The following is a 27348-nucleotide window of genomic DNA, read 5'->3' as shown; positions in this document are numbered from 1 at the left end:
AATTTTCCCAAGGAAGCGTGGGTCACCTAAAGCTTTTGGTAGAGGGAAGTGTTCTACAGGACAGTCTGCTTCAATTGCCACACTTTCCAGTTGTGTACGGGACAAGAGACGGGATGGCCTAGAGGACAGGCCTAGAGTCAGGAAATACACATGTTGGTCTAGACTAGGATTTCCTGTGAAATTAATTTGGGCAAGTCACTTCTCTACAATAATAATGACACTGGTTAAGTGCTTACTATGTGCCTAGCACTGTTCTAAGTACTGGGGTAGATACTAGTTAAAGTTGGACACAGTCCCTGTCCCACATTGGAATCATATTCTTAATCTCCATTTTTTACAGCATGGCTCAGTGGAAAGCGCACGGGTTTGGGAGTCAGAGGTCATGGGTTCTAATCCCAGCTCTGCCGCTTGTCAGCTGTGTAACCTTGGGCAAGTCACTTGACTTCTCTGTGCCTCAGTTACCTCATCTGTAAAATGGGGATTAAGACTGTGAGCCCCACGTGGGACAACCTGATCACCTTGTATTCCCCACCCCTCAGCACTTAGAACAGTGTTTTGCAAATAGTAAGTGCTTAACAAATACCATCATTATTTACAGATGAGGTAACTGAGGCAGAGAAAAGTTAAGTGCCTTACCCAAGGTCACAGAGAAGCAGCATGGCATAGTAAATAGAACACGGGCCTGGGAGTCAGAAGGTCATGGGTTCTAATGCCAGCTCTGTCGCTTGTCTGCTGTGTCCTTGGGCAAGTCACTTCATTTCTCTGTGCCTGTTATACCTCATCTGCAAAATGAGGGTTAAGACTGTGCGTCCCATGTGGGACAGGGACCGTGTCCAACCCGATTTGCTAGTATCCACCCCCAGTGCTGAGTACGGTGCCTGGCACATACTAAGCACTTCAATACCATAGTTATTACTATTTTCAAGTGATGGAGTCAGGATTAGAACTCATGATCTTCAGATTCCCAGATGTGTGCTCTATCCACTATACGATGCTGCTTCTCTATGCTCAGTCTCCTCTTGTGTAAAAGGAGAATGATATCCGTTCTCCCTCCTTCTTAGGCTGTGAGCTTCACGGGGGATGGGGACGGTGTTTAATATGATTAGCTTCCATCTATCTCAGCGCTTAGCACAGTACATAGGATATGCTTCATAATAGCATCGTCGCATGCAAGTTGGAAGTCCTAAAATTTGCCGGCCCTTCTTACGGAATTTTGGTCTTTGGTTATCAGCTCAAGTATCCCGACTGCTCCTTTTAATAAGATATTAAACATAGTGGCTACCTATCTAGGAAGGCCAAGAGAAACCTGGAATGTCCCCGCTTTTCTACCACCTGGAGCTGTATTGGTGGCTGTGGGAAACCAGCAGGAGAAATTAGCACCTTTGGTTGTAAAGATACATTCATGACCAGGTACAGTTGAGATTATCTCTATGCATTCTGCCTACAGTTCTCAAGATTAACCAGAGGAAAGAGTATATTTTCTCTCTCTTCAACTTCCCAAGAGGAAAAGGAGTCCCAAAAAGGTGGTAATTCTTTATAAAGCTGGTTCTGCAAAATTAAGAATAAACCATATCAGGGCAAGAAGGCTAATGAGATTCCAAGTTGACTAAATAATAATGATAACTGTAGTCTTACTATGTTCCAAGCACAGTACTAAGTGCTGGGGTACATACAAGATAAACAGATCTCTCATGGGGCTCTAAGGGAGATCAGCTTAGTGGAAAGAGCCCGGGCTTGGGAGTCAGTGGTCGAGGGTTTTAATCCCGGCTCTGCCATTTGTCAGCTGTGTGAACTTGGGCAAGTCACTTAATTTCTCTGTGCCTCAGTTACCTCATCTGTAAAATGGGAATTAAGCCTGTGAGCCCCACATGGGGACAACCTGATTACCTTGTATCTACTCTAGCACTTAGAACAGTGCTTGGCAGATAGTAAGCACTTAAAAAATACCATCCTTATTATTATTATTTTTAAATGAGGTACCTGAAGCAGAGAGACGTTAAGTGACTTGCCCCTGGTCACTCAGCAGGTGAGTGGCAGAGCTGGAATTAGAAACCAAGCCCTCTGACTCTCAGGCCTGAGCTCTTTCCACTAGGCAACACTGCTTCTCAATTCAACTCTTGACTCAATTCAGGCCGGTAGGGCAAAAGGAAAAAGCTACAATGATAAAATAAAATAAAATAGAATAAAAGCATGAGTGCGTAGACAAGGAAAGCAAAGTATGGAAAGAGATGCAACCAGTCAAAGACATAAAAGAAACAAAAGAATCAATTAGGAAAAATAGGAGGACCAGAGCACAGCATACAGCACTTTTGTACATATTCATAAATTATTTATTCATATTAACATCTGTCTCCCCCTCTACCTTGTTTAGGGCAGGGAACATGCCTACCTACTCTGTTGTACCCCACTCTCTCAAGTGCATAGTACAGTTCTCTGCACACAGTATGTGCTCAGTAAATACCATTAAGTGATTGACTGATTGATTAAATGTAGGCAAAGGGAATGCTGATGCCTGGAAGGACAGACTCATTTCTTTTTTTTTTTTTTGCTTTTATGTTCTTCCAAAAGGGATTCTACGAGACGAGCTGACCAGGGCAAGGGCCACTGGAGCAGGTCAGAAAATCAAACTAGAAAATGGGAAAAAAACTATTGAAGAGTACTCAAAAATTGGGTTTTATTTCAATCAATTGTATTTATTGATGTCTTTCTGTTTGTGGAACACTCAGTGTAAAAATATAACAGAGTTGGTAGACGTGTTCCATGCACACGACGAGCTTACAGTCTGAAGGGGGAGAAAGAAATTAATATAAATTATGGACAGGTACATAATTGCTGTAGGGTCTGAGGGAGAGGTGAATAAAGGGAGAAGAGTTAATCAGGGCTTAGTCAGGGAAGGCCTTTTAGAGGAGATGTGCCTTCAATATAAAGCTTTATTTATCCCCTGCTGGAAAATGGGGATGAAAAATCTCTGACCTTCCATATCTGAGAATATTGTGAGGAAGAAACAGATATGTGGTCACTTGTTCTTGGGGAGAAAGATGCTGGGTAAATCCACCATCCTGGGGGCAAAGGCCCTATCTGAGAAGAGATGTCCCCCCAATACTTTCAGCAAAAGAAAGGAGGAACTTGCTCATATTGAAGAATACTTTGTTGGACTGGAAACTAAGGGAGGAATCTGGGACACCTGTAGGAGTTTGGATTTCTTCTGCTATAAAAGGCCTTTGTTGGAAAGGTGTGGGTCTAACAGGTGATGCTGGGATGGTGGATCCTGGCATGTAGGTCCAGAGCGAATCTACCAGATGAGTCAGCTGATCAGTCAATCGTATTTATTGAGCACTTACTGTGTGCAGAACACTGTATTAAGTGCCTGGGAGAGGACAACAGAACAATAAATAGACACAATACACCAGCTCACACTCTAGACGGGGAGAAAGATGTTAATATAAATAAATAGATGATGCTGGGAAGGGATACCCTGGCGTGTCGGGCCAAGGGGTTGCTGTAATAAAGAGGATCTGTTGTAAACCATGATCCTGGTGTGTGCTCCCTTCAGTAACGATGACCTAATGGGATGGTCTTGTTTAGACTCCTGGCGGCAGGGAAGGTGTCTACCAATTCTGTTATATTGTACTCTCCCAAGTGTTTAATAGAGTACCCTGCATACGATAAGCACTCAATAAATATCACGGATTGACTGATCTACTCAGAGCACGGGCCTGGGAGTCAGAAGGTGGTTGGTTCTAATCCCAGATAAGCCACTTGTCTGCTGTGTGACCTTGGGCAAGTCACCCCACTTCTCTGGGCCTCAGTGACCTCATCTGTAAAATAGGGATTGAGACTGTGAGCCCCACATGGGATAGGGATTCTGTCCAACCTGATTTGCTTGTATTCAGCCCAGCTCTTAGTACAGTGTTTGGCACAAAGTAAGCACTTCACAAATACCACAACCATTATTATTATCATTATTATTAATAGTAGTACAGTGCTTGGCATTTAATAAGCATTTAACAAATACCACCAGTATTATTAAGACCCTAGGAATTCCAGGTCAGACAAATCTGGAAACACGCCAGAGCTAATTCTCTTTAGGTTTAGGTGAGGCTTTTGATTCCATTCTAAAGATATGTGAGAGGACCAGGTGAAATAGTATGGCTTTGTCTTTCAACCTGAAATGTGAATGCACAGTGGACTCACCGATTGTAAATAGAGTGGGAAAATCCAAAATCAGTGTCTCACTGGCATCCCCTGAGGATCAGTCCATATCTTTCTCACTAGGATGGAGCGAGATATCGTGTGGATTCTCATCAGAATTGCAGATGATGCGAAATTGGGCCGGAATGCCAACACTAAAGAAGTGAGGAATAAAATTCAAAGCGATGAGAGAAATGGGAAAAACTATTATAGAAAAACAGTAAGGAATTCAATAGGGATTAGGGCCAGATGAGTGGCGAAAAATGCACTAAGGGAAGAAATGTCCATAACATAAATAAAGGTTATAGAGAAACTACCAGGTAGGCTAAGCAGAAAAAGACATGGGGAGTCACAGTTGACCAGAAACTAAACAGGAGTCAGAAAATATGTGCCAGTAGAGAAGAAAAGTCAGCATGGTATGGGGAGATATTAACAGAGGTAATATCTGCAAAAGCAGGGGTGTCACACTGTGCAATATTTTCTATCAATCCATCAATGGTATGTATTGAACTTGACACACAGTAACTGCTGAACAATTACTATTGAGGTTTATTCGTTTATTTATAATGATCTCTAGATGGTAAGCTTCTATGGATGGGAAATATGTCTACCATCTCATTATTATTATGTTTGTTAAGCATCTACTATAAGGTTAAGGACTGTTCTTAGTGCTAGAATAGGTGCAAGTTCATCAGGTTGGATATATTCCCTGTTCCAAGTAGGAAGGAGAAAAGGTTTTGAATCCTCATTTGACTGTTGATGAAACTGAAGCCCAGAGAAGTTAAGTGACTTGCACAAGGTCGCACAGAAAGCAAATGACAGAGCTGTGATTAGAACCCAGGTCCTCTCACCACTAGGCCCAAGCTCTTTCCACTAGGCCAAGGCTGCTTCCCAAGTGTTCAGTAAAGTATTCTGCATGGTTAGCACTGAATAATTACCCTTTATTGATTAATTGAGCACTCATCGTGTGCAGAGACCTGCAGAGAGAGTATAATAGGGTTGATCGACATAATTTCTGCCCATGAGGAACTTGCAATCTAATGGAGGAGCATACCAGGCCCAGAGTAGAGCACCTGGTCCATTTTGAGTCCTTCAAAAATGATGTCAGGAGACAGAACTGGGCCAAGGTAAAAGTAACAAAAATGATGTAAAGGATCGAGCTATCAAGGAGTTGGGATCTTTAGGCTTGAAAAGAGAAATGTAAATTATAAGAAGGAATTTTCAAGTCTGAAGGCTTTCCATAGAGAAGAAACTCACCAGTTGCTTTCCATACTTTCAAGGTTTGAGTAACACAAAATGGGTTCAAAGAAAAGCAGGAGGGGATTTTGCTAGGATTCTGGGAAGAATCCTTTGCCTCTTAGACAAGCAATGCTGCAAAGGTCTACCAAGAGAAGCTGTGGAGCTTCATCTCTGGAAATCACCAGGGGAAACATGAATGATGTGGAGAAGGGGACTGAACTAAATAATACTAATAATGGTATTTGTTAAGCACTTATTTTATCCCAGGCAACATTCTAAGTGCTGGGGTGACTACAAGCAAATCATGTCGGACATAGTTCTTGTCCCACATAAGGCTCACATTTTCAGATGACCAAGGAACTGGAAGGACCTTTTGAACTTCTTAGCACTGGTTTGACCTCTGGGGTAGAATTTATTCTGAAGGGCCATTGGAAGACAGGAAGTCTGCCTCAGCCACAATCGTGGAAGCGCTTCTGAAGTTGAGGCTACCTACATGCCCTTTTACTCAGAAGAGAGGAACCAATTTTGGGCTGAATTCACTCAGGGAATGTAAATTTGGGACACAGGAGTGTCACTTCACTAGAGCTAATCTTCTCTCAGTTTCATTTCTGCCCAATTTCACTGGTTCTTCAGGCTAATCTGAAATTGGAAGTTCATACTTGAAATGAGAAAAGCTGCCTGAGTTCTTTGATAGCATTTTTTTTCCTACAAAGCCATTACACTTAACATCAGACCTTTGAGAAACTAAAGTATATACACACATATACATACATATATATACACAGTGATCCTCATGAGGGACAGGGACCATGTTTAATTCCCACCTGTGTATTTTCTCCCAGCGCTTAGTAGAGTGCTCTGCACACAGTAAGCACTTGATAACTACTATTACTACTATTATAGAGAGAGAAGTGTTATATCAATTTATCAACGATATTTATCGAGTTTATATTGTGTGCCAAGCACTTGTACTAAGTACTTGGTAGAGAACGATACAAAAAAATTGGTAGGCATGTTCCCTGCCTGCATGAAGCTTATGGTCTGAAGCTTCTGTGTTAAACATTCACTCACATCCTAAAAACACACACACATGGTGAAATTTTCAGCTATGTCTTCTGGACATTCAGGACTCGGGCCTGGAAATGCTCAGATGGGCAAGGAACTGAAACACAAACTCTCCCTGATTAGAGAAGCAGTGTGGCCTCAAGTTGAAAACAAAGGCATGGGAGTCAGAGGACTTGCTCTGCCGCTTGCCTGCCATGGGACTCTGGGCAAGTCATTTAACTTCTCTGGGGCTCAGTTTCCTCCTCTGTAAAATGGAAATTTAATACCTGTCCTCCCTCCAATTTGTCCTATGAGCCTCATGTGGGACAGGCACATTGTCTGACTTATCTTGTACCTACCTCGGTGACTTGGCCCATAGTCAGCACTTGAAAAATTCCACTATTATTAGTAGGTCCCGAAATAGCATTTCCACTTTCTAGGCCAGGATAGAAATATGGGAAATGAGCTGTCCTGAACATGGGTCAGATATGTTTCCATAAATCATGCATGTCTTTTATCATTTATAAGCATCTCAAAATGCTTTTGGCAGAAAGGATTCCACTACGATTAAACTGAAACATTACTGGACAACTCTATCATCTTCTCTCTCTAGACTAGTCCCAGTCTTGGTAGAGGAAGGCTGGAGAGGAGGTGGAATATTTCCTTCTATCTTGTATAGTACAGCTCAAAATTATATATTTTGCCAACTGGCCTCAGACCAAATCATCTCTCGAGGCATAGTTTTCAGAGTGACATTCTCGTTATGAACAATGGCAATATTGGGCTAGAAATTACCTGTGAAGGGACCTAAGTTCATCACAGAAGCCACCGGCCTCATCTGAGTAATTCAATATCCCCCACCACAGTGCCTGCTAGCCCTTTAGTCTATTTCTAATGACAGAACTCCGCTGCCAGGAAATACCACTCGCAAAAGTTATTGAAACCTAATACTCCCTGAATTCAGGAATGAGATATTGAGTCCTCTTCAGAATGGACAGTTTGTAGGATCCCGGCCAGGATCTTCCAAGTGACTATTTCAGTGCGGATTCAGTATTTCATTCTTGAAAATCTAGCCTCCAGAGAACCCATATGGAGGAGCAGCATGACCTAATGGAAAGAGCAAGGGACTGAGAGTCAGAGGTCATGGATTCTAATCCCAGCTCTGCCGTGTGTCTGCTGTGTGACCTTGGGCAAGTCACTAAACTTTCCTGTGCCTCAGTTACCTCATCTGTAAAATCGGGATTAAGACTGTGAGCCCCGTGTGGGACAGGGACTGTGTTCAACCTGATTACTTTGTATTCTCCACCAGTGCTTAGAACAGTGCTTGGCACATAGTAAAGTGCTTAACAAATACCATTATCATTCAATAGTATTTATTGAGAGCTTACTATGTGCACAGCACTGGACTAAGCACTTGGAATGTACAATTTGGCAACAGATAAAGACAAACCCTGCCCAGTACTCTAATCGGGGGAGACAGATGGCAGAGCAAAAAAGAACGAAACAAAAAAAGACGACATTATCACGATAAATAGAATCAAGGGGATGTACATCTCGTTAACAAAATAAATAGGGTAATAAAAAATATATACAAATGAGCACAGTGCTGAGGAGAGGGGAAGGAGGAAGGGGAGGAGCAGAGGGAAAGGGGGCTTGGCTGAGGGGAGGTGAAGGGGGAAGGGGGAGGAGCAGAGGGTGGAGGGGGAGCAGAGGGAAAAGGGGGTAGCTCAGTCTGGGAAGGCCTCTTGGAGGAGGTGAGCTCTCAGTAGGGCTTTGAAGAGGGGAAGAGAGTTAGTTTGGCAGAGGTGAAATGTCTTTATCCATTTTAACTGCAGAGAAGCCCTTACCCACCTTAGTCCTGAATATGTGCTAGGTGTGTATGGAAAAGTCCTTAAAGGAATTTGGGGGAAAAAATGATAGGAGAGCTATGCATCATTCTATAATTTAAGTAGATTTTGCCAATCCTACAGAAATCCTTCCAAAATAGACAGATCAATCAATCAACGGTATTTATTGAGCACTTATTATATGCACAGCACTGTACAGATGAAAGCCTTTCCTGATGTTGAAGATTCCTCCTTGATCCTTTTGTATATTTTCTACAGGTGCTGCTTTGGAATTTTCATTTCATCTTTCAGCAGTGCCCAAACTCCCCTAATCAATATAAAAACATTATTTTTCACACCCAGATCATTTTTCGTTTCCCAGCTGAGACTGACTTCTCTCCTGGAGTCTGAGAAATGATACAAACAAGCCCATTGTCTGTCAATTCCAAGCTTTTAGGCTGGAAGAAAAAAAAAGAGCCATCCTTCATTCCTCTCACGGTTCAGGGGAATAGAGATAGCTGGTCAAGGAAGATGAATGACAGTGAAGTGCTAAAGAAAGGTCAGTGTGGTCTCTTGATATTTTTGACAACCGGAGATCAGAAAGAAATTCAAATCCTGCCTCTCTGCTTTGTGAAAAGGATGCTTCTCTCTCAACGGCAATTTTGAGCATATTTGACAAGCGATATTGATGCGGCACTAATGTAGCTGCCGTGAGCTAAATATTTATCCCTGTTGATGTCTAAAAGGGTAAGCAGCTAGAGAGCAGATGCCAACTTTTTTCACTTCTATCATATGACAACCAGCAGAGTACAACGTCATAGTTAAGAAGGCACTCATTCCATGCTTTTTGATGGCGCTGCTGAGTTCCACATTTTATTTCAGGCTTTCAGACTTTGAAGTCGTCACTCCTTAACAACAGAAGATTATTCATGGAATTCACCAGAAGATTGGGGGTTTCCTGGAAAAATACACCCAGTCAGTAAGTGTTAACTTTGATTTTTGCAAGAAATAGAATGATATATACTGAACTGGAAGCCTGAAACAAGAACCCCAAGACAGTCTGCTTTGCACTATATCCGATCACTTTTTTCAGTCTGGGCAGGTTAGAGACACCAAAGAATTTCATAAATGTGATGGCCATTTTCAAGACACAGTTTGGGGAAACTTAGAAGAATAGATATGAGGTGATGTTCTAGACTCATCCCAAGGCGATGAAGGAAATGCTTTGGAAGAACCAATAGGGAAAGAAGTTACTGCTTCTCCTCAGGGGATGATAGGAGATGGTTGTTGTATAATTCAATCGCTAAGACAAAAAAAAATGATGCAGTTCAGGCAATTATTGGCTGAAAAAGTGCCATTTGGTAATTTAAACAGGGTATAAACCAACCTTAGGAACCATATTTGTGACATCTAAGTCCTCATGTGTATATATAGTACGATTTTAAAATGGTATTTAACTGCTTACTATGTGATGGTGATGATGAGGGTATTTGTTAAGTACTTACTAATGTGCCAGACACTGATCTAAGAGCTGGAGAAGATACAAGCGAATCAGGTTTGACCCAATCCATGTCCCACATGTGGGTCACAGCATTAATCCCCATTTTACAGATGAGGTTACTGAGGCACAGACAAGTAAAGTGACTTACCCAATCTCACCCAGCTGACAAGGGGAGGAGGTGGCACTAAAACCCATGCTCTTCTGACTCCCTGGCCCAAAAACTTGGCGTTATCCTTGATTCCTCTTATTCAACCCATATATTCAATCTATCACTAAATCCAGTCCGTTCAACCTTCACAACATTGTTAAAATCTTCCCTTTCTTCTCCATCCAAATTGCTAGGACATTTATACAAGTGCTTATGCTATCTCACCTTGATTCCTGTATCAGCCTCCTGGCTGACCTCCCTGGCACCTGTCTCTCCCAACTCCAGTCCACACTTCACTCTGCTGCCCAGATCATTTTTCTACAAAAACGTTCAGTTCGTGACTCCCCACTCCTCCAGAACCTCCAGTGGTTGGCCATCACCTCCCCATCAGAAATTCCTCAGTCACTCAATCACTTTGCCCCCTCCTACCTCACCTCACCGCTCTACCACAACCCTGCCTGCACAGTTCACTCCTCTAATGCCACTCTACTCACTGTACTTGGATCTCATTTATCTCGCCGCCTACATCTCGGCCATTTCCTGCCTCGGACCTGGAACGCTGTCCCTCTTCATATCCAGCAGACACTCTCCCCACCTTTAAAGTCTTATTGAAGGCAGTTCTCCTTCCAGAGGCCTTCCCTGACTAAGCCCTCATTTCCTTTTCTCCCACTCCCTTCTGTGTCACCCTGATTTACTCCCCTTATTCACCCCTCCCTCAGCCACTCAGCACTAATGTACGTAACTGTAATTTATTTGCATCAATGCTTGTTTCCCCCTGTAGACTGTAAGCTCACTGTGGGCGGGTAATATGTCTACCAACTCCATAGTATTGTTATATTGCATTCTCCCAAGCACTGAGTACACACTGGGGAAGCAGCGTGACTCAGTGGAAAAGGGCCTGGGCTTCGGAGTCAGAGGTCATGAGTTCGACTCCCGGCTCTGCCACTTGTCAGCTGTGTGACTGTGGGCAAGTCACTTCACTTCTCTGGGCCTCAGTTACCTCATCTGTAAAATGGGGATTAACTGGGAGCCTCACGTGGGACAACCTGATTACCCTCTATCTCCCCCAGTGCTTAGAACAGTGCTGTGCACATAGTAAGTGCTTAACAAATACCAACATTATTATTAAGTGCTCAATTAACGCATTCATTGATTGATTGATTCTGACTCCCAGGCCTGGGCTCTCTCCACTAGGCCATGCTGCCTCTCAATAAACTACCCACACTTACCTGGAGACCTCCACATATTCAAACACTGCATACTTATGAATTATTTTCTGATCAACCTATTGTGCTCTCCTTCTCTTTATTATTAAAATATTTGCTTTTCAATTGATTTTACTGATTTAATCTCTTTTGCTGAGGAAATAACTGTTCTCTCTCGGTCTGGGCATTACTCTGAATTGGGCATTTTGAATGATTTTCAAGAGATACTGCAAGGCAGAGAAGCAGCAAGACACTTTTTATTTCTTGCTTGGCCATGTAAATTAAGATAAGTGAATGAAAAAAGCCAAGTCTCTAAGACAGATGTGCAAAAAGTTGAAAATCATTGCTTATTCCCCTCCGGCATTAGAGTGACTATTCATTGGTTTTGCACTGGATAGTCTGATTTTCAGCCGGTCTGTCCCTCTGGCTGGTAGCATGTGTGTCAGCCATGCTGTTGGTCCAGGGACAAGACTGTTACTCTGGTAGTTTGGAGACCTGGGCTCTAGCTCTGATTCTGCCAACTGCGGGTCACCTTGCCCTCTCCTACCTCATCACTTTTCTGCTACAAGCCAGGCCACACACTTTGCTCCTGGGATTTGAACTCAGGTCCTCTGACACCGGTACCTGTGCTCTTTCCACACTGCTTCTCAGGGATGCTGAAGGGTGTAAGCAGGAAGGTCTGAGAGTAGACAAGTACTAGAGGATAAGCTGGGCAATCAATCAAGCCTTCAGTGGTATTTATTGAGCACTAACTGTATGTACAACATTGTACTAAGCACTTGGGACACTACAATTCATTCAATAGTATTTATTGAGCACTTACTATGTGCAGAGCACTGTACTAAGCGCTTGTAATGTACAAATCGGTAATAGATAGAGACAGTCCCTGCCCTTTGACGGGCTTACAGTCTAATCGGGGGAGACGGACAGACAAGAACAATAGCAATAAATAGAATCAAGGGGATGAACATCTCATTAAAACAGTAGCAAATAAATAGAATCAAGGTGATGTACATTTCATTAACAATAGCATTAGTAGGCTTACGACCCATACCCCCAGGGATCACCAGAAACATGAGGCAGGAATAAAGCAGGTGGCTACCAAAGTGGCAATTCTGGTGGCAAAGATTGCCAGTTCATTTCTTCCAAGAGCCTGGAAGCCAATATTCATTTTACAGCCTTGAGATTCTCTCTGGCCTTCGTCAGCTCTAAAGTCACACCAGCTCTTGCTTCGGGTATCTCCCGGAACACTGTCATCGGGGAATGTGTCTATCACCTCTGTTATATTGTATTCTCCCAAGTGCTTAATGAAGTGCTCTACACATGGTAAGCACTCAGTAAATACCACTGATTAATTGATTGATTGAATCACTGGGTCAGAGCTCTAACCCACCATAGGTATAACCTGCTTTACCTGGATTCTCTCGATCGTATTTTTTGAGCTCTTACTGTGTGCAGAACGCTGTACTGATTGGGAGAGTACAATATAACAATAAATAGACACAATCCCCGCCCACGATAGGCTTACAATCTAGAGTGGCTACTCTCAGGAGAAGGATAACCCCTTTTCTGGAAACCCATGGGCCTCTGAACCATTTTCCTCTTAGAGTTTATGACTTGGGGAATCCTGCTCCAGTTGACAAAGAGTGAAAAAATGCTGCCTACTCTTCCCTTTGCGAGCTAATCTTCAAGATGAATAATTGTTCCAGTAATAGCATCGTTTTGTTTTCTGCCTCACTTTGTTCCTGAAGCAGGTGTGTCTGCTGGGAGAAATTACTCATCTTGGAGATTAGCGTACAGACAGCTCTTCTCCTTTTCCATCTCCTAAAGGGAATGGAGAAAAAAGTCTCAGGAGAATCAGCCCCGCTTCATCAAATAATTCCTAATGGCAGAATAGGGCAAAGCAAGCACTTAACACAAACTGTAGGTTTCTGTCCATTTTGAGTAGCTGCCTGAATTTTTCCTGTGGAATGATTATGAACCTTTATGAGTCCATTCAACACGTTTGCTGGAACACTGAAACTGAGCCTCGATAGGAATTTTTTTTTTGGTAATCATAAAGTGTCTACCATGTCAAGCACTGCTTCAGGCTCTGGGGTAGATACAAGTTAATCAGATTGGACCAGTCTCTGCCATACAGAGCTCACAGCCTAAGTGGGAGGAGAAACAAGCTTTGAAATCCCATTTTACAAATGAGGAAATTGAAGCACAGGGGAGTCAAGTGGCTTGTCTGAGGTCACCCAGCAGGCAAGTGGTAGAACCGGGATTAAAACCCAGTTCCTTCTGATTCCCAGACTCATGCACTTTCCTCTAGAATTTTTGTTCCGGACCTAATTCCATGTGTGGTTGTTTTAGTTCAGCTGCAATACGATGTTTTTCCCCAAAGTTCTGTCAGCATGAGGTGCAAAAACAAATTTCCACCTTATTTCTCTGATAATCATGATGATGATGGTATTTATTCACTGCTTACATTGTGCCAAGCATTGTGTTAAGCATTGGAGAAGACAACAAGATAACCAGATCTGAGCCAGGCCCTTCACAGTCTAAGAGGTTGGGAAGACAAGGTTAGGGTTAGAAGTTGAGAAGACCTACGGGCAAGAAAACTGAAGCCTAGAGGAGCTAGATAATTTGCCTAAAGTCATCCAGCAGTGGCAAATGGCAGAGATGGGACAAAAACCCCGGTCTTCTAATAATGTTGGTATTTGTTAAGCGCTTACTATGTGCCGAGCACTGTTCTAAGCGCTGGGGTAGACACAGGGGAATCAGGTTGTCCCACGTGGGGCTCACAGTCTTCATCCCCATTTTACAGATGAGGGAACTGAGGCACCGAGAAGTTAAGTGACTTGCCCAAAGTCACACAGCTGGCAAGTGGCAGAGCTGGGGTTCGAACCCATGACCTCTGACTCCACAGCCCGTGCTCTTTCCAGTGAGCCACGCTGCTTCTCTAACTCTGAGTTCTTTGAATTTCCCTCTGGTAACTACACTGATTGCCAATGCTCTCGGCACTATCTCAGACAGGCAGATCACTGGTGATTGTCATGTGTTATAAGCAATCAATTCTTGGTATTTACTGTGTATACAGAACACTGTACTAAGTGCTTGGGAGAATACAACAGTTGACAGATACATTCCCTGGCACAATGAGCTTACAGTCTAGAGAGGAAGACATACATTAAATGAAGCATTTATAAGGTGTAATTTAAAGATAATAATAATAATATTGGTATTTGTTAAGTGCTTACTATGTGCAGAGCACTGTTCTAAGCGCTGGGGTAGATATAGGGTAATCAGGTTGTCCCATGTGAGGCTCAAAGTCTTAATCCCCATTTTACAGATGAGGTAACTGAGGCATAGAGAAGTTAAGTGACTTGCCCACAGTCACACAGCTGACAAATGGCAGAGCCGGGATTCGAACCCATGATCTCTGACTCCCAAGCCCGAGCTCTTTCCACTGAGCCATGCTGTACATAAGGGCTGTGGGGTTAATGGTGGGGCAAATATCAAATGCCTACAGGTCATAATGTCTTGAGGTTTCTTGTCGGAGGTCATCCGATAGCCAACTATTGCTGAGAAGCAGCATGATCTAGTGGGTAGATCAAACGCCTGGGAGTCTGAAAGACCTGGGTTCTAATCCCTGCTCTGTCATGTTCATACTGTGTGACCATGAAAAGACACTTAACCTCATCATGCTTCAGTTACCTCACCTGCAAAATGGAGATTAAGATTGTGAGTTCCATATGGAACATGGATTGGGTCTACCCTGATTAGCTTGAATCTACCCCAACGCTTAGTGTCTGGCACATAAAAAATCAGCTACAATATTTATTTATTCAGTGTTTACTATGTATCAAGCACTTTAAATACAAAACAATCAGATTATAAATGGACGCTGTCCCGCATCCTCTGAAAAGCCTTCCCTGATTCAATCTCAACTCTCCAATTTAAGTCAATCTGATAATCATCCTAATGTATTTGATCCCCATCCTCAGCAGTTATATGCATACTCATATTCAGACTGCATAAGCATTGGTTTATTCAGCTATTACATCCTGACATATTTGTATTACTACCCGTAATATCTTTGTATCACCTCCTGTTCCTATTATTTTTGTCCATGCTTCTTCCCCGGTAGATTGAAAGCTATCTATGGGCAAGAAAATAAATCTGGCTTCTTGTCTCCTGTCTCCATCACTTAAGACTGTACTCTGTCTACAGAGGCACTCTTTAAATGCAACTGATTGACTGATAGGGTGAATAAAGAGGCTCAAGTTCACCAACAGAATATTATACTTTCCCAAGCACATAGTACAGTGCTCTGCATACAAGAGGTGCTCAATAAGTATCACTGATTGCATGCAGTGATTGATTCCCTGGTAAGCGAGAGAACAGCAATATAAAGAAAACCTTCTAGGAGTTGATCGAGTGATCTTCTTCTGGTTTTTTTGTCCCAAACCCTTCAGTCTTGAAAGGCCCCTCTCTACTCCCTGATCCTCCTGCTGCAAGCCAGGAAGCAGCATGGCCTAGTGGATAGAGCCCGGGCTTGGGGGTCAGAAAGACCTGGGTTCTAGTCCTGGCTCATCACTTGGCTGCTGTGTGACCTTGGACAAGTTACTTAACTTCTCTGTGCCTCAGTTACCTCCTCTGTAAATTAGGGATTAAGAGTATGAGCTCCATGAGGAACAGGGACTGTGTCCAACCTGATTAACTTATATCTACCCCAGCACTTAGCACAATGTCTGGCACAAAGGGCTTAATAAATACCATAAAAAAATGACCCTTTCACAAGCTCCCTGTGTTGTGATGTGGTTGTGCCTATGTTATCATCACCATAGAGGGCACTTACTGAGTGTTAACTGTGAGCAAAGCACTGTTCTAAGCAACAAAGTTGGTTGACAGCTTCCATGCCCACAGTGAGCTTACATGTTGTGGCCAGTGTTTTTATAGTCAGTGGACTTTTTAGTTGGAACAGTTTTCCTCCCTATAATTCCTCCTCTTTTATATTCTACGTACTTTTCCGCATAATTGAGCCCTAAAATCTGAACCAAACAGGAATGCTGCTTTTTGATGTGGACTTTTTGTCCACTCATACTTATCAAACATCCTGGGTTACTGTTTGCTCTTCCATGTGTGTAAAATGTCACTTACAGCCAATAATAATAATGATGTTAGCATTTCTTAAGCACTTACTATGTGCCAAGCACTGTTCTAATACAAGGTTATTAGGTTGTCCCACATGAGGCTCACAGTCTTAGTCCCCATTTTACAGATAAGGGAACTGAGGCACACAGAAGTCACACAGTCCAAGCCCAAAGTCACACAGCTGACCAGCGGCGGGGCCACGATTCAAACCCATGATCTCTGAACTCCCAAGCTCATGTGCTTTCCACTAGGCTGGCAAACAATGAGGTCCTGTAACTAAGTCAGTCAGCATTGAAGTTTCATCCCATTAACCCTGCTTTGCTGGGAGAAATATGGGAGGAGAATGGATTAACAGTATAACTTGCAAAGCTGTTGCAAGATGAGTTGAAATTGGGTAACTACAAACAAGAGGCAAGAAGTGTGGCCTAGTGGAAAGAGCACATGCCTGGGAGTCAGAAAGAGCAGAGTTCTAATCCTGGCACTGCCACCTGTCTGCGGTACAACCCTGGGCAAGTCACTTAAAATCTCTGTGCTTCTATTACCTCATCTGTAAAATGGGGATTAGGACTGTGAACCCCACATAGGACATGGACTATGTCCCACCTTATTAGCTTGTATCTACCCCAGCACTTAGTACAGTGCCTGACCCATAGTAAACACTGAAGAAATGCCATACAAAAAAAATAAAAGAACCAGTACTATTTGGCAGGAGACTGAATGTGACAGTTGAAGGAACTGAAGATGATGAGGTGGCAGGCTTCTGTGTCATTCATTCAATAGTATTTAGTATTTATTGAGCGCTTACTATGTGCAGAGCACTGTACTAAGCGCTTGAGGATGGGGATGTTACTGTCTGAGACAGGATAGTTAGGAGAAATATATTTAGGAGGGAAGATAAGCAGTTTGATTTTAGGAGGAGTATGGCCTAGTGGACAGAGCACATGCCTGGAAGTCAATAGGACCTGGATTCTAATCCTGACTCCGCCACTTGTCTGCTGGACGACCTTATACGAGTCACTTAACTTCTCAGTGCTTCAGCTACCTCATCTGTAAAATGGAGATAAAGATCGCGAGCCCTACGTGGAACGCGGACTGTGTCCACACTGATTAGCTTATATCTACCCAGAGCACAAAGTAAAAGTTTAACAAATAGCATTAAAAACAAGACATGTTAAATCTGAAGTGCCTTGGGCTGGGATATCCTGGCCTAGGGGTTGGTTATATGAGAGTAAAGAAGGGAGAAGGGGGCAAGGGAATTGAAACTGATGGAGAAGGAAGAATCATGGATGTACATTATCACCTCGGGAGCGTGGGGAGCGGGGAGGGGTAGGGAATTCTGAAGCAGGGTGAAAAACCTGAGATAGGAAGAGTGGACCTAGAATAGAGAAGTCACAGTAGAGAGTAAGTACTGAGTTTCTGCAGAAGAGAATCAATCAATCAAATTTATTCGGCATGTACAGAGCACTGTACCAAGCACTTGGGAGAGTTCAACATGACGGAGTTGGTAGAGATGTTCCCTGCCCACAAGGAATTTATGGTCTAGGGAGAATGTGGATGAGATGGCAGGTTAGAAGGCTGTGGTCAGAGCTGGTGAGATTTTAGAGATATTGCGGCATTTCGAGGGGTGACGTATAGTGAGTATTTATATAGATGGGAGGCTGAGATGGAGAAGCATGAAGTCAGAAGCTCAGGGGGATCATTGACAAGGAGGTTGGCTGGGCATTTTGGAACAGGAACTTCAAAAGAATAATCAACCAATCAATCAGTGGCTTTTATTGAGCACTTAGGCTAAGTGCTTGGGAGAGCACAACACAATAAACTGGTAGAGAAGTTCCCTGTGCAAAATGAGCTTACTGTATAGAGGGGGAGATGGACATTTATATGAATAAAGAAACTATGGATATGGACATAAGTGCGGAGGGGCTAAGAATAGAGTATCAGGTGCTTAAAGGGTATGACAGATTCAATGCCTCAGAGAGGCAAGAACAGCAACACCACAAAGAACAATCTCCACATCTGCACAGGGTAGAAAGGAATATGCCCTCTTCAGCCATAAACCTTCACATCTATGAGTGAACTTTCTTTTAATAATAACTACGATACCAGTGTAGTATTTGTTAAGTGCTTATTATGTGTCAAGCACTGTTCTAAATGGGGTAGATACAAGTTAATCAGCTGGAAACAGTCCCCATCCCACATGGGGCTCACAGTCTAAGTAGAAAGTGGTAACTTTGACTTCAAACCTTGACTACGCAATGCTTTTGAAGCTGCAGTGAATGTGGGCCTGGTCGAGTTTGACAGCTCATCTTTTCCTGTAATGCTGGCATCAGCAAAGTCTTCAGCTACGATCACTCACCTGTCATTACCTTAAACAGCTATGCCTTCGGTGTAGGGTAGTCAACCATCTGTGCAAATTGCAGCTCTCATAACCCGCTCCAGACAAAAGAATTTAGGCATAACCTCAAAATCCACTGGCTGTGATTGTTGCCTCGTGTTTGTACTATGAAATAGCAATTTAGAAAATATCATTCCAGATTGTTTCCCCATTAAATACAGCATTTTTCCTGTCGCCTCGTAATACGATGCCTTCATCTGTCACTGTATATTAAATATAATTGCACAATATGAGCTCACCCCCGGATAGAGGGAATGTGTCTATTATATTGTACCCTCCCAAGTGCTTAGTACAGTGCTCTGCATTCAGTAAGTGCTCAATAAATATGACTGACTGGCTTTCTTAAATGGTACTATCTTGTCTATCATGAATTATATTTTACTTGTTTGTGTTGATGGTTTTTATCTGTTCTCTAGCTTTTCTCCATTGTGTATTAACGATCCAGGCCCTTATGTCTCCCCCTAAAATGTGAAACTCCTTTTTTTTGCTTCTATTGGATGCTTTACTTCTCTGGGCCTCAGTTCCCTCATCTGCAAAATGGGGATTCAATACCTGATCTCCCTCCTATTTAGACTATGAGCTCTATGTGGGACCTGATTATCTTGTATCTTCCCCAGTGCTTAGTACAGCTCAAGGCATATAGTAAGCACTTAAAAGGATTCAAACCCATGACCTTCTGACTCCCAAGCCCATGCTCTATCCACTACATCATACTGCTTCTTGATGTACAGACTGGAGATGGGAGACAGAATGTGTAGGAAGACCAGTGAGGAGGTGGATACAGTAATCAAGGTGGACTATGGCGATCACCTGGTCCAGGGTGGTAGCCTTTTGGATGGATGTGATTCAGGAAACGTAAAGGAAAAGCCGACAGGACTTAGCGACAGACTGAATGTGAGCGTTGAAAGAGGTGGGCTTGCAGTGCCCCAGAGAGTGACCTGGATGTTTTTCATTTGATACAGTTGTCACCCGAAGACCTGAATCAATTCACCGCTCATCTCAAAAGAAAGATTATCTAATCTCAAACCTCATCTCAAGATAAACACTTCAGATTCATTGATTTTTTTTTTTCCAAACAGGCTCTTTTCACATGATTTGAATTTATTGCACTGTTGTCTAGTGATAAATGGTAACTAAATGGTAAGTTCTCAAAATAGCTTCAGAAATTGATAAATATTTCAGGAGGTGCTGAGGGCCCTCGTGTGCCATTTACCACACATGGCGAAAATTCTGACCATCCACACAATGCACTTGTTTGTAGCTTTAATATTATTAGTTATTTATGCAATCAACACCTGGGAAAATCTGGCAGAGTGCAGTTAGTTAGAAGACTGCAATAACGTGTACATTATTAGAAAAAAAAGGTACAACCTGAGCCAAGCAAGCTCTAATATTTCATAAAAACCATTGAGTCTTTTTAGGTTGGAATAAAGGAATTTTGTCACTCTTCAAATGAGTTTTGGGGCTTACATTCTAAGGTCTGATCAGCTTAATACTGTGCTGAGCCCAGCTATAATGATAGGAAACAAAGAATTCTTCTGTCAGTATTTATATTCTGAGTGTTTCAGCAACCTTGATCAAAATGAAAAATGTCTCCAAAGCATGGAGAATTGTGCTTTGGGGAAGGTTGCCGTAACTGTTATTACAAATGGAGAGAGGGCCATAGTGTACCTTTCAAAGTATTAAGGGCAGTGGAACCAATGGGAAAATTTTGGAATTAAGTCTGTTCAAAAAGGAGTACGGTGTGGGAGGAGTAAAGATTTCCCAGAGGAATATTCATTTCTGCTAAGACCTTACACTTGAGAAGTACTTTTACTTAAAGCGACTTTGCAAATAAGGGCACCTTGCTTACCAGCCCCCCTATACCAGCCCACAGAGAAGCACTGTGGCTTAGTGGATGGAGCACAGGCCTGGGAGTCAGAAAGACCTGGGCTCTAATGCCAGTTCTGCCACATGTCTGCTGTGTGACCTTGGTCAAGTAACTTTACTTGTCTGTCTCTCAGTTACCTCATTTGGAAAATGGGGATTAAGACTGTGAGCACCTTGTGGGACAGGCACTGTGTCAAGACAAATACTTGGACCTATCCCAGGAATTAGTACATTACCTGGCACATATAAGTGCTTAATACAGTTATTATTATTATTACTCTCCTCCCAGAGGGTCATCGGGGGCAATAAAATGCATTCAACAGTGCTTTTTGCCCATCCAGGTCCTTCACTTTGGACACAGCCAACAAAGTACGGCTCTCCCCAAATTCTTTGACTTATTTAAATTGCACCTCATCCAGGAAAGTTTCCCAGGCTGATATCTTATCTCCTTATTTTGCCTCCCTACTGCATCACCTATGTACCTGGGTCCTCCAGCACCCATAGAGAGCACTTCTGCACCTATCCTTATATGCGCCTACCTGTGATTTACCCATTAGACTGTAAATTCCTTGAGAAAAGGGATCACGTCTAGCTACTCATTCAATCGTATTTATTCAGTGCTTACTGAGTGCGAAGCACTGTACCAAGCACTTGACCTATGGTAATCTCTCAAACAAATTAGTACAGTGTGCTGCACACAGGAAGTATCCCACAAATATCCTTGATGGATTGACAGATAGGCAGCTATCTGTAAATCTGGTTAAAAAAAATTGTTCGAGCCATCGGTCCCCAAGTCTGATTGACACCACTATTGTGATTCTTGGTGTTTTCCCTTTCTAACCTTGACCAGATCACTGGGTGTCAAAGTTTCTAGATTAATAAACAAAGTTACAGGCAAAGCTAAAACAGAAGACACAAAAAATGGGTAGCTTAATCCCCAAATCCCTGAACTCGTAACTCAATATTCAGGATGAGTTAAGGTACAACATCTGAAATTTTCAAATTCCCTCAGTAGGTGAAAACATGAACCTAAGCCCAAGATAAAATGTATCCTGCCCTGGCTTGTAAAATGTAAAACTAGGAAAACTATTAACACTAGGTACTGGGCTATGGGAAAGTGAATTATGTCCCTTCATTATTATTCCAAATTAAACAAATTGATGAGCAGAGGAACACTTTAATAAGAAGGTTGTGGAGTACAGCAAGGAAAGTAGTTTAGATGCTATCAGTAAGCCCTCCTCTGTCACTTATTTATGAGACGGAGCTACTGCTGTAGTAAGGGGCTGTGTTTTAAAATATGAGCTCAGTGAACTGGCATTTCCCTCTGTGCCTGGTAAAATTTGAGTGCCGCAGTTGTACATCTTCACTGAGGAGCAAACTAGATACTGCAAAACTTATAAAGCAAATATCTTGTTCACCCTATTAACCTATTCTCCAGGGAACGTAGATTGAACGTAACATGGAAGCTATGCTGACCTTCCCCCAGGCAAACTGGGTGGAGGTTGTGAGAGTGAGCAATGTCAGGACATGATAATAATATTAATGATGGAATTTGTTAAGCGCTAGGTACTAATGTTGGTATTTGTTAAGCGCTTACTATGTGCAGAGCACTGTTCTAAGCGCTGGGGTAAACACAGGGGAATCAGGTTGTCCCACGTGGGGCTCACAGTCTTAATCCCCATTTTACAGATGAGGGAACTGAGGCACAGAGAAGTTAAGTGACTTGCCCACAGTCACACAGCTGACAAGTAGCAGAGCTGGGATTCGAACTCATGAGCCCTGACTCCAAGCACTGTCCTAAGCTCTGGGGGAGATCCAAAGTAATCAGGTTGTCCCACGTGGGGCTCACAGACAATCCCTATTTTAATAATAATAATGTTGGTATTTGTTAAGCACTTACTATGTGCCAAGCACTGTTCTAAGTGCTGGGGTAGATACAAGGTAATCAGGTTGTCCCACATAGGACTCACAGTCTTAATCCCCATTTTACAGATGAGGTAACTGAGGTACAGAGAAGTGAAGTGACTTGCCCAAGGTCACACAGCTGACAAGCAGCGGAGCCGGTATTAGAATCCATGATCTCTGACTCCCAAGCCTGGGCTCTTATGAGGTAACTGAGGCACAGAGAAGTTAAGTGACTTGCCCAAAGTCACACAGCTGACAAGTGGCGGAGTCAGAATTAGAACCCATGACCTCTGAGTCCCAAGCCCTTGCTCTTGCCACTAAGCCACACTGCTTCTACCCATGCAGCCACTATATGGAGCACTGAAATGGGGAAACAAAGCAAGGAGAACAGGTAAGGACCTGTTTAAGGACCCAATAAAACACAGTCTCATAATGAGGTGGAACCCCAGAAGAAAATTGGAGTCAATTGCTGAGGATATATCTGTATTGCACACTCCCATCAAAAAAGGAATAGCCGTCTTTGAGCAAAACCTTTAAGTGGAGAGACAAGGAGACGAAAGAGAAAAGAACACCAGTCACTACAAACGCTAAATACAATTATCGCAAAAAGGGACAACTTTTTGAGTGCCCGGTGTGGAGTGTGAATCCCACTACTCACACACTCATAGGTGAGCCTCCCTGTCAGTGATTCTTCTTTAGAGGACAACTTTGTGTGCGTGTGTTTGTGTGTGAAACTCCAGTCTAATTTTCTTATGGTATTTGTTAAGCACTTATTAGGTGCCATACATTGTCCTAAATGCTGGGGTAGATACAAACTGGCCAGGTTGGACACAGAACAAGCTCCAAATGGATCTCACAGTCTTAACCCCCATTTTACAGATGAGGTATTTGAGAGACAGAGAAGTTAGGTGACTTGCCCAAGAACACCCAGAAGGCAAGTGGCAGAGCCAGGATTAAAACCCAGTACCTTCTGGCCTCTAGGCCGTACCCTATCCACTAGGTCATGCTGCTTCTGTTGATCTGGTTTGCAGTACTTCCTGTTTCCATTAGAATATTCTGCTTTAAAGGTGCACTATTTTAGGAATGACCAGGTGGATGGAGTGACTGGGAATAAGCTGGATCTACAAAATCATTTATTACACAATTACCATATGCAAAATGTTGTGCTAAGTGTGGGTTCGTTATAAGATCAGACCAGTCCCTGTCCCACATGGGATTCACAATCTTAGAGGGACGGTGGACATTTTAGCCTCATTTTACAGATGAGAACACTGGGGCCCAGACCTGCGTCGCCCAAGGTCACACGGCAGGTAAGAGGTGGAGCCCGTATTAAAACCAGATCTTCTGATTCTACGTCTTGCGTGCTTCGCACTGTTCCACCCTGCCTCCCATTGGCTAATCTCACAGCTTTCATCCAGGGGCACAAATGGTTGTGTTTGGCGATTCATCAGCCAGCTCTTACCCTGAAGCATAGGGATCACCATCAGAGCTGTGGGATAGTCAGAGATTCCCTCAGGCATTGGCTCCACGTTGCCCATTCAGTAAACCCATATTCCTAACCCCGGCAACATCTCTCTTCATTTTGCTTCCCTGCCAGATCTTGCCAGCCAGCCCTCTATGGGGAACAGCAGATCCAAAATTTACCTATGATTCTCTGTGCAGAATTTTCAAGAGGTCCGTTTCTCTTCTCTTCTGACACTACCCAATCCATCTCCTCAAACCCCTCTGGCAAATGTATGATTTATTCCTGCCCTTCCCATCTGGTCAGAGGGCAGATCGGAATTAACCTGACACGGCCTTCCAGGTAACGGGGAAGATTTGTAAAGACGTTTACAACGTGAATGCTACTGTCGTCTGACACGTCTTCAAGCTCATTTCATCTATCAAACAAATGAATCTTGATGCGTCGGGAGGTCCACAACTGTTCTAACGCCAATCTGCCTAGGTGATGCCGAGTGAAGCGTGTGGTCCGTTTGATGGGCTGGGCGAGGAATGGCTTGAATTTGATCAAGCAAGCCAGGCACGGATGTTTTGCACCGCCTGGTCTATTTCCTTCTTTCCCCAGGCAGAGAGGAGATGTGTTTGAACAGCCAGAGGGACTGGGTGAATGAGCCAGGAAGCAGCATGGCTAAATGGAAAGAGCAAGGGCCTGGGAGTCAGAGGACCTGCGTTCTAATCCCAGCTCTGCCTCTTCCCCTGTTGTGTGACCTTGGGCAAGTCACTTAGCTTCTCTGTGCCTCAATTCTTTCATCAACAAAAAGGGGATTCAATACCTGTCCTCACCTCACCCTGTGGGATCTGATTATTTTGTATCTACCCCAGTACTTGACACATAGTAAACACAAATACAACTATTATCATCCCCCACTTGTCTGCTGTGTGACCTTGGGCAAATCACTTAACTTCTCCGTACCTCAGTTACCTCTTCTGTAAAAAAGGGGTTGAGACTGTGAGTCCCATGTGGAACAGGGACTGTGTCCAATCCAATTTGCTTGTATCTATGCCAGCGCTTAGTACAATGCCTGGCACATAGTAAACACTTAACAAATATCAGAATTATCATTATTAATGAGCCAAGATTGGTTTCAGGTTCCTTAATACTGAAGTATAAGGGCCAGTGCTCTTCTCGTCAACACATAATTCCCTCCCAAGCTAAATGTCTTTCCGAAATTGACCTTTTGCTGCTTGCTAACAATAATAATAATAATGATTATGGTATGGTATGTGCCAAGCACTGTTCTAAACACTGAGGTAGATATACAAGTTAAGCAGGTTGGACACAGTCTCTGTCCTACAAGGCGCTCACAGTCTTAATCCCCATTTTACAGATGAGGTAACTGAAGCACAGAGAAGTGAAGTGACATGTCCAAGGCCACACGGCAGACAAGTGGCAGAACCAGGATTAGAACCCATGACCTCCTGACTCCCAGGTCCGTGCCCTATCCACCACACCCTTCGGAGGTGCTTTGCTCAGTAGCTGAGACATCTTTGCTTTGCTCCCCCAGGCTGCTTATTCCCGACTCCAGATTTCCCCCACCAAAGGGTTAATAATGCCATCTCCCACCAAGTCATTTAGGCCTTTAAAAGTTCTGAGCCTCCTTTGAATCCAGTAGGAGGAAGAGAGTTGAACATTAAAGACCTGCAATTAGTACGATTTTAGGAACATGACTACGAAAACCACACTGCGTTTCTCACGAAGTGCAGCACTTTATTTTCCTAAAAATAAAAAGAGTTGAGAACGGATTGGCATTTTGCAAACATGTAGAGCACTCTTCTATTTAGGGAACTTATACAAGTTAGTGATGGGTGAGCTGATCTAGAAAACGCTTCCAACTCTGCTTTAAACTTGTAAGCACGAGAACAAGAATGAGACAGGAGGTGAAATTCTTGCATCTACAGGGACAGACACCACCTTTGCATATCCGCTCATTCTGTTGTGGTGTCATCTGCCAATTCCAGGATTTATTTCTGCAAGGCAGAGATGTCCTCCCGTCCCCATTTCCCCATGGACTTTTTGATGTCCTTTAGACCCTAATTCTAATAATTGCTGAGGGATGTAAGCCCTGAAGAGAGCCACCACTGGTCTTTTCTGTCCACCTGAATTAAGAGTGAGTTTATTATTATCATTATTATTAATGGTAATAATAATTGTGGTATTTCTAATGCATTTACTATGTTACAGACACTGTAACATAGCATTGGGGTGGATGCAGGATAATCGGGTTGGATACAATCTCTGTCACATGGGGCTCACGGTCTTAATCTCCATTTTACAGATGAGGTAACTGAGGCACAGAGAAGTAAAGTGGCTTGCCCAAGGTCACACAGCATATAAATGGCAGGGCCTGGATTAGAACCCAGGTCCTTCTGACCCCCACTTCCAGGCCCACGCTCTATCCACTAGGCCGTGTCTCCCCCTCCTGCTCCCTCTTCCGCTGTCATTTTAGTTTCTGTTTCAGCCTCATTTTCAGTGAATCTCTCTTGAGAAATTTCTGTTTCTGAAGATTTTCCCGAAGGGTACATTTGCAGGTTGGGTTCCACTGTCCTTAGCATCTGCTTCTACTGAGAACCGTTCTCTGAGAAAGTCACTGATGGGAGATCCAGTCCCCAACCCTTTTCTTCTAGCAAATCAATCACTTAATCAGTGGGATTTATTGAGGGCTTACTGTGTGCAGAGCACTGTACTAAGCGCTTGGGAGTGTCCAATCTAACAGAGTTGCTAAACACATCCCCTGCCTACAGTGAGTTTACAGTCTGGAGAGAAGTTTGCCTCTTGCTAAGCCTCCTATCTCTGGGCCATTCACTAATTTGGTGTCTTTGTTTTCAGCACTTAGTACAGTGCTTGGCACATAGGCAGCGCTTAACAAATATCACAGTAAAATTATTATTAGATGGCTTGGGTATTTTCAGAAATTGAGTCATTATCGGTCTGGGTTCTGCTCTTTCCCACTGCTTTTTTGAAGATGGATACGTGGGAGAGTAATTTAAAAGCTATCTCTCAAAACTTTATTTGCTTTGCCCACCTAGACAGCAGTACTGATGAGCTGTAATATTGCATTACTTTATCTCTATTGTAACTAAAGAGCTCAGGAGTTACTTGGAATCATAATCACATAATGTATATTAAGAATGCTTGACACAAAGCAATTGGAGAAATCAAATCTCGCCCCCTCCTTCCTAGCTTCAAGGCCTCCTTCCAGCTTTTTTTCTCCTTTGTCATCTCCTTTTGTTCCAGATAAATGATCTCTCTCTCAGACCCCTTTTCCACATTCCTGCTCTTTCTCCCTGGGCAAATTAAGGCTTCCTTCGTTCCTCTCTCCCCTTTACCCTCCCCGCCTTGTAGATACAACTTAATCAGGTCAAACATGGTCCCTATCCTAGATGGG

At 43.2% G+C, this 27348-nt stretch overlaps 1 long non-coding RNA gene across 1 annotated transcript in view; it reads left to right on the top strand.

Moving 5' to 3' along the window:
- LOC120638219 overlaps positions 1-27348 on the top strand; it is a 68063-nt gene that overhangs the window by 24172 nt on the left and 16543 nt on the right. Inside the window, exon 3 of the long non-coding RNA XR_005659762.1 lies at positions 9183-9279. This is a non-coding gene — a long non-coding RNA (uncharacterized LOC120638219). The remainder of the gene's footprint in view (positions 1-9182; positions 9280-27348) is intronic.

The sequence above is a fragment of the Ornithorhynchus anatinus genome, chromosome 2, assembly GCF_004115215.2.
Source record: "Ornithorhynchus anatinus isolate Pmale09 chromosome 2, mOrnAna1.pri.v4, whole genome shotgun sequence".
NCBI classification, from domain to species: Eukaryota; Metazoa; Chordata; class Mammalia; order Monotremata; family Ornithorhynchidae; genus Ornithorhynchus; species Ornithorhynchus anatinus.
Note: the sequence above shows the minus strand (reverse complement) of the source record. Positions and strands in the feature narration are given on the sequence as shown.